The sequence below is a fragment of the Ailuropoda melanoleuca genome, chromosome 4, assembly GCF_002007445.2.
Source record: "Ailuropoda melanoleuca isolate Jingjing chromosome 4, ASM200744v2, whole genome shotgun sequence".
NCBI lineage: Eukaryota > Metazoa > Chordata > Mammalia > Carnivora > Ursidae > Ailuropoda > Ailuropoda melanoleuca.
In genome coordinates, this window is record NC_048221.1 from 128,516,686 (window position 1) to 128,524,705 (window position 8,020).

Genomic DNA, 8,020 nt, shown 5'->3' on the forward strand with positions numbered 1-8,020 from the left:
CTAATGAATCATCGAACTTTGCATCAGAAACCAGGGATGTACTGTATGGCGACTAACATAATATAATAAAAACACATTAAAAAAAAAAGAATCTATTCCTATTAGTGGACAATAACTAATTCTGCAGGATGATTAGTAATTCCGATGGAGAAAGACCACAGGATTTACTAAAAGTCTGAAGAAGAGAAATATGGATGAGCCCCTGAGAATCAACATATAAGTTTGTAAGTCCTGTGTGATGGTCACCAAAGCTCCCCACTGTGGAAAAGTTTTTGTTTTTGTTTTTTTAAGAGCAGGTAGGGGCAGAGGGAGAGGAAGAGAGAATCTCAAATCTCTACGCTGGGTGTGGAATCTGATGCTGGGCTCAACCTCACAACCCTTATATCATGACCTGAGCCAAAAATCAAGAGCTGGGAGCCCAATCGACTGAGCCACCCAGGCTCCCTGGAAAAGATTCTTGACTGGGTAAACAGAATAACCTATTCTGTGGGTATCAGTTAGCTTCCTTCACCTGCCTTCACCTGCTTCAATAGTTAATAGGATCATGAAGAAAGTTTCCAGTGCCACAGATAAAGCTCCTACCCTTGTATTTTTGAAGCTCAAACTAACAATCCAGAGAAAATTAGGGGAAGAAAACAAACAGGGAATTTAAGACCAAACGTGTTCAACTGATCTTCAACAAAGCAGGAAATAATATCCAATGGAAAAAAGACAGTCTTTTCAATAAGTGGTGCTGGGAAAGTTGGACAGCAGCACGTAGAATGAAACTGTACCACTTTCTTACAATATACACGATGGAAGACCTAAATGTGAGAGGAAACCATCAAAATCCTAGCAAACACAGGCAGCAATCTCTTTGACATCAGCATAGCAACTTACTAGACACATCACCAGAGGCAACGGGAACAAAAGCAAAAATGAACTACTGGGACTTCATCAAGATAAAAAGCTTCTGTACAGTAAGGAAACAACTAAAAGGGAACCTACAGAATGGGAGAAGATATTTGCAAAGGACATGTCTGATAAAGGGGTAGTATTCAAAATCTAAAGAATTTACCAACTTCAACACCCCAAAAAACCAGATAATCCAATTAAACAGGCAACAGACATGAATAGACATCTTTCCAAAGACCTACAGACGGCTAACAAACACATGAAAAGACGCTCAACATTACTCATCAGGGAAATACAAATCAAAACCCTATGAGATACCACCTCACACCTGACAGAATGGCTACAATTAACAACACCAGAAACAGATGTTGGCAAGGACGCGGAGAAAAGGGACCCTCTTACATGTTGGTGGGAATGCAAACTGGTGCAGCCACTCTGGAAAACAGTACAGAGGTTCCTCAAAAAGTTAAAAATAGAACTACCCTATGACTCAGCAATTGCAAATATTTACCCAAAGGATACAAAATTACAGATTTGAAGGGGTACATGCACCCCAATGTTTATAGCATTATCAATAGCCAAAGTATGGAAAGAACCCAAATGTCCATCGACTGGGATGGATAAAGAGGTGATTATACATACATACACACATACACATGCACACACACAGTTACTCAGCCATCAAAAAGAATGAACTCTTGCCATTTTCAACAACACAGATGGACCTACAGGGTAAAATGCTAAGTGAAATAAGTCAGAAAGACATACCATATGATTTCCCTCATATGTGGAATTTAAGAAACAAAACAGATGAACACAGGTGAAAGGAAGGAAAAATAAGATAACAGAGAGGGAGACAAACCATAAGGATTTTAACTATAGAAAACAAACTGAGGGATGCTGGAGGGGAGGTGGGCAGAGGAACGGGTTAAATGGGTGATGGGCATTAAGGAGGGCACTCGTAGTGTTGAGCACTGGGTGTTATATGTAAGTGATAAATCACTGAATTCTATTCCCGAAACCAATATTACACTGTGTTAACTAGAATAAAGAATTAAATTTAAAAAACATGTTTTTAAGCAGTGTTTTTATACAATGGACATTTAAAGACGTAATTTAAATCAAGATGTTCTAGATCAAACCACCTTTACTCAATATTCTATTCTTTAGACTATTATCATATTCATGGAAATCCTTTGCCTACACAAGATTAAGACATCAGGAAAGGAGTTTTAGTGGAGATTCAGTTGTGTGAGATTTGGGGAATAGTTCCTTAGAATCAGACTCTAAATTTGTAAAATGAGAGGGTTGAATTAGAGTTTTTCCAAATTTTTTTTTTGGCAACAATAGCAGCAAAAATCCTTCTTAACCTAATAGAAGATGCAGAAATAGAAAACATAAGACCTTTATATTGGATTCATAAGTGGCAATCTAATAATTTCATAAATTGATACATTTTACTTATGATAAAGCCAGTAAATGAGAATACCAAAACTATTCTGATTAACACTGTCTTCATCATGTAACTTTATTATTGTGTTGGATAGCACAGTAGTAGTGAGAAAAATCAGGCTCAGACATACGTAATAGTTCCACAATTATACAGGATCAAATACAGGTTCAAATAAAGATAAAACCACAACTTAATAAATTAATCTGATGATAATTAGTGCTTATGTCTTTTACATTTATCCTATTTGAATTTTTTTAAAGACTTTTTAAAAATTCAAATCAAAATTTCAAACTCCTAGGTTAAATTTAAGTAAAAATTCACAGCATCACAGCTCTCCTTAGGCTTGTGGAAAATACAATCTATGAATGCTAGAAGAATAGATATGGAAAGCCCTTCCCACACTAAAATTCCCGGATTCTATAGAATACACATATTACAGATGTCCCTCTTACCGTTTGGCAACTGTCCATGAATTCACATCTAATACGTCTAGACCAGTGGGATCCAATAGAAACATAATTGATCCATACACGTAACTTTAAATTTTAAAGTTTTAAATTCTCTAATAGAAGTGTAAATGTCCTTCCTTATATGAGTAGCTCCTTATCACACTTCATATTTTTAAAGAGGTTTTCAGTACATTAGTTTAACTCATCTCCACAATAAAATGGTCACTTTTCAGACGAAAGAAGTGAAGATAAGAGATTTAGGAGCTTGAATTTAGGTTTTGATCCAGTCCAGTTCTCTACGTACATTACTCCCGCTGTTTCACACTGTTCTTTTTATTACGTTCAGTTAGCCAGCATATAGTACATTAGTTTTTGATGTAGTGTTCAACAATTCATTACTTGCAAGAACATCCAGCACTCATAACAACACGTGCCCTCCTTAATACCTATCACCCGGTTATCCCAGCCCCCTCCCCTCTGTAACCCTCTGTTTCCCAGAGTCCAGAGTCTCTCATTGTTGGTCTCCCTCTGATTTCTTCCTGTTCAGTATTCCCTCCCTTCCCCTGTGGTCCTCCCTGCTATTCCGATGTTCCACATATGAGTGAAACACTGCTCTTTCAACTAAACCACATCACTATGGACAAGCACTAAAAGTCGAAGATACAAATCCAAAACAGACCTACAAACAAAAATGGGGAAAGCACCTTATGGAATAGAATTCGTTCACTAATTCTCCCTTTTTCCAAAAGTAAACATAGCTCTGATGAAACTGACTAGCAGGTACTCTGGCAAGGTTACCGTGTTCCAAAAGACTGATTCAAATTAAGCATCTGTGTGTGTCCTGGTTTTCCTTCTCCTTTCTTCTCTATTCAGATTGATTTCTAGAGTCAGGTCTTTTAGGACACTGATGCAGTGGAAACAAAACAGTATATTTTTTTAATCTGCATATTTTAAACCCAGATCTTCCATTTAACATTCCTCAAACAAGGGCCTTTTTGTCCCATAGGGAACATTTGGCAATGTCTACAGATATATTTGTCCTAACTGGGCCAGGATGGGGGCAGGAGTAGCTACTGGCATGCAGCAGGTAGAGGCCAGAGATGCTAAGTATCATAGAGTGCACAGAAGAGCCCACCCCTAACAACAACAACAACAACAACAACAACAACAAAAAGAACTTTTGTTCTTTTGTCCAGCCCAAAATGTCAATAGTGTGAAGGCTAAGAAACACTGCTTTGCTGAAAGCAAAAATAAATACTAGACAGATTAAAACATTTTTTTTAACTACCTAAAAGAATTAAGAGGAATTTGTTTTTGGCTAAAGAAAGCTTTCAAGAGACAAGAGGCTACAAAAAAAGTTAATGTATAAGATAAGGAAAAGTAATAAGGCTAGAACAAAATTAAAATCAATATAATCTACCACATATAAGATATAAGATTCGCTCAGGCCAATTATCTTCAATCATACTTGACCGCACTTTTTTGTATCCTACACATAATCCAGCAGGAAATCCTACCAGGTTTATCCTCAGCACATAAAAATTCTGATGCTTTCTTCCATCTCTGCTGATACAACCCTGGCCCAAACTACCTTCCTCTGTCATCTCTAATACCAGACACCTACCTTGTCTTCCTGCTTCTATCCTTAACCCCACCACTCCATGACTATTCTCTGTAACCATAAAGACCTTTTTAAAATATAGGACACAAAAAAATAAAAAAATAAAAATAAAAAATACATAAAACATAGGACACAACATGCACTACTATGCCCAAAAACTTCAGTAGCTTCGAATTACAGAGCGAAAACTAAAGCCATTACAATGGCTTAGGAAGTCCTACAAGATCCAACCACTGCCACCAGGACCCCCCCCCACCACCACACACCCACACTTTTCTGTTACCTTGTTCCTGCTACACTCATTTCACAACTACAGCGCCTTCTATTCCTTGAACTTCCTGCATCTGGGTTTTGGGCTTACTGTCTTCCAAGCACAGCTCGCTTTCTTACCGCCTTCAAGTTTTTGGGCTCCCTTTTAGGTGAAGCATTCTCTGGACCCCACCCTAACCTCTTTCTCCAACACCAAAAAAAGTTCTATTAAACCAGTGGTTCTCAAATATTTGGTCTCAGGACACTTATGCTCCTAAAAAGTTAATGAGGACTTTGTTATGGGCTGAGTTTTTGTGCCTCCCCCCTCCAGGTCATACATTGAAACTCTATCTCCCAATGTGGTGGTATTAGAAGGTGGGGCCTTTGGGTGGCCCTTTAGGATTAGATGAAAGCATGAGGATGGAGCCCTCAGGAATGTGATTAGTGACCCTGCAGGAGTCACAAGAGACTCCTATACAGGGATACCAGGAGAACACAGGCATCTAAGATCTATAAGCCAGGAAGTAGGCCCTCACCAGATCTGCTAACATCTTGATCTTGGACTTCCTACCATGTAGGATTGTAAGAAATAAATTTGTTGTTTATGGGCCACCCAGTGTAAGGCATTTTGTCAGGGCAGCCCAAGCCAAGACAGACACCAAAGAGTGTTTATGTAGCTTCTGTCAATGTTTACCATATTAGAAAAACATTTTTTAAATATTTCAAAATCATAATAAACCCATTAAATGTTTTTATGAAAGATATTTTTCAAAACCAAAAAGTCAGTGAAAATAGGGACACAGTTTTACAATTTTTGCAAATCCCAGTGTCCACTTAATAGAAAATAGCTAGATTCTCTGAGGGGCCTCTACAATGTGTTGCAATAGGCTATTTTGCGGTAAAGTATGTGAATAAAATCTGGCTATACACATATAAGAGAAGAGAATAGTATTTTAATAGCTTTTTCATATAACTGAACACACTCTTGATGGTCACAAAAACTCAATAAGGGGTGGTTTCATAGACATTATTTACAATATGGAAATACTAAACCCTATAAGTGAGTTTTTTGTACTCGGACCTTAAAATCCCTTCATCTTGAGCTTTGAATGGAATTTTAATATATGGACGATTTTAAAGGTCCTACATTGATTTGCTTGAAAATATTGGTTCAGAATTATGCAGAACTTCCATAAACTGACATACTGCATTACTCAAACATCTCAAAAATCAAATATCACAACCAACCTCATCAGACAACTTGAGTATTCGGAAGCTCTAAAGCTTGCAGTGGCAGGCACAAGTTTTTCGACTTAATTTTGGCTTTAAGTGAATTTTATCATCAATAAATACTGTCATTTTTCCTTAAAGTATCAAGATTGCTTCACTCACTTTTGAGAAAATGTCTACAAAATACTCAAATCTGAATAACCATAGTTTGTCTCTTATTGAAGTGGAACCACATTATGGTTGTAGGCCATACAATGGCAAGTGATCAGCAATAAACAGGGAAAAGTACTCTACATCTGAAACTAATCATGTACTATATGTTGGCTAACTTAAATTTTTAAAAAGATGCTTTCTACACACACAAAAAAAGGGACAAAGTATTAATACACACTACAACATCGATGAATCTCAAAATAATTATCCTAAGTGAAAGCTAGGAGAATGCATACTGTATTCCATTTATATGAAATTCCAGAAAATGCAAACTAATTTATAGTGACAGAAAGCAGATCAGCGTTGCCTGGGGAGGGGCCATAATAAACTTTTGGGCGTGATGGAAAGGTTTATGATCCTGATTATAGTGGTTTCATGAGTGTGTGTTTCAAATGTCATCAAATTGTACAGTTCAGGTGCAGTTTGTTGTACCTCAATTATACCTCAGTGAAGCTATAAAACACACACACCACGCAACCTAAGTGTGTACTAATGGTGGAGATTACGGAAGACCTCTTTTATGCTTTCAATTACAAAAAAAAAATAGTAACAAAAACAAAACCAGTAACTCTACCTTCATTAGCTCTGACGAATAGGTCTTAGGAATCCTGTAGAGCTGGGCGGGGGCAGAAAGGGAGGTCAGAGTAAGGTGTGGAGAACACTAACACAATACCCTGCGTGTGTACACGAATATGTGCTTATATGCACACAGCGGACAGCGTAAAGGAAGAGAGAGACATGGAAGGGCAGAAGAAGGATTAACTTGGCCTTCCGTTTAGCTGACAAGCCGCAAAGCGTTTGCATTTCTTCTTCAAAATTCCAAGAAGTAAAAAGTTACTTCTGAATGTGTATTAAAGTATTACGACATCATGTGACTCAGCTAAGTTTCTTCAGAAGAGCGCTTGCGTAGTCTTTCTGTCTTTCCATCTCCATTAGTAAAAACACCTGGCCATAGTCTCAGCCATCACAGAGACGACCCTGGGCGATACGCTCCCTGAAACCCGCATTTTTCGAGGCAGGGGCACTGGTACCCATGCAGAGGTTGAGCAGCTGACGCCATTAGAGGGCAGAGAGGACCCCCGGGGCTGCGCAGATGCCCCCGCAGGGGACAGAGGGCTGGCACCCACTCTGGGACCAACGCTGCGACGGTTCAAGGGACAAAAGTGGAGGGGGTGGGAAGGGCACCAGAAAACAGCCCAGAGCAGGCTGACAGAAAATACGCAGACTTACGGACAAGCGCTGGCCAGGCCGTTCTTCCCGAAGCTCTTAAAGAGTGCCAGGACCTAAGATGGCAGTAAACTTAAGGTCGCTCGCTCCCCACCCCCCACCTTTTATGCCCCAGGGTGCATGCGCAGAGCGTGGAGGCTTCAAGGGGAGTGGCAGGTTCACAGTTGGGCACAGTTCCTCCTGCCCAGAGCGGGGGCGGAGGCTGCGTGGCGCCCGGGGAGGGTGATGCCCAATCTGAGCTCCGAGCTCCATGTGGACAACCTCACAGCCTTGTCCGTCTGAGATAGGCTTTAGCCTATCAATTAGACCTGGATTAGAGCCTTATACGGGGTCTCTGAGTGGGGCTAGGGTGGTGTAGAGAATGTTGGTTTGTCATCAGGGTGCACATAGGGGTGGGGTCACCCCACTTCTCTGGTTATACAAGGATTGTAGAGCATGCAGACAGACCCACCATGTGGCCGCCCAAGATAGGAACTCAGGAGTCCCTAATGAATTTACAGATTAGCAAAAGTAATGGTCAGTTATTGAGCACCTGTTAACTACATACTTCGATAGGTTATTGCATTTAATTCTGTTTCTCTGTGTTGGAGAGACTTGAATTTTATCTCCGGATACTAGTACTTTATTATGTTAATTTCCTGATCTCAATAAATGTAGTGGGGTTATGCAGGGAAAAGTCCTTGC

The 8,020-nt window shown here is 39.5% G+C and overlaps 1 protein-coding gene across 1 annotated transcript in view; it reads right to left on the reverse strand.

Moving 5' to 3' along the window:
- TDRD15 (tudor domain containing 15) overlaps positions 1 to 7,467 on the reverse strand; it is a 260,315-nt gene extending 252,848 nt beyond the window's left edge. Inside the window, exon 1 of the transcript XR_002141543.2 lies at positions 7,340 to 7,467. The gene's annotated coding sequence lies outside the window, so the exon portion shown is untranslated. The remainder of the gene's footprint in view (positions 1 to 7,339) is intronic.
- Between the last annotated feature and the right edge of the window lie 553 nt (positions 7,468 to 8,020).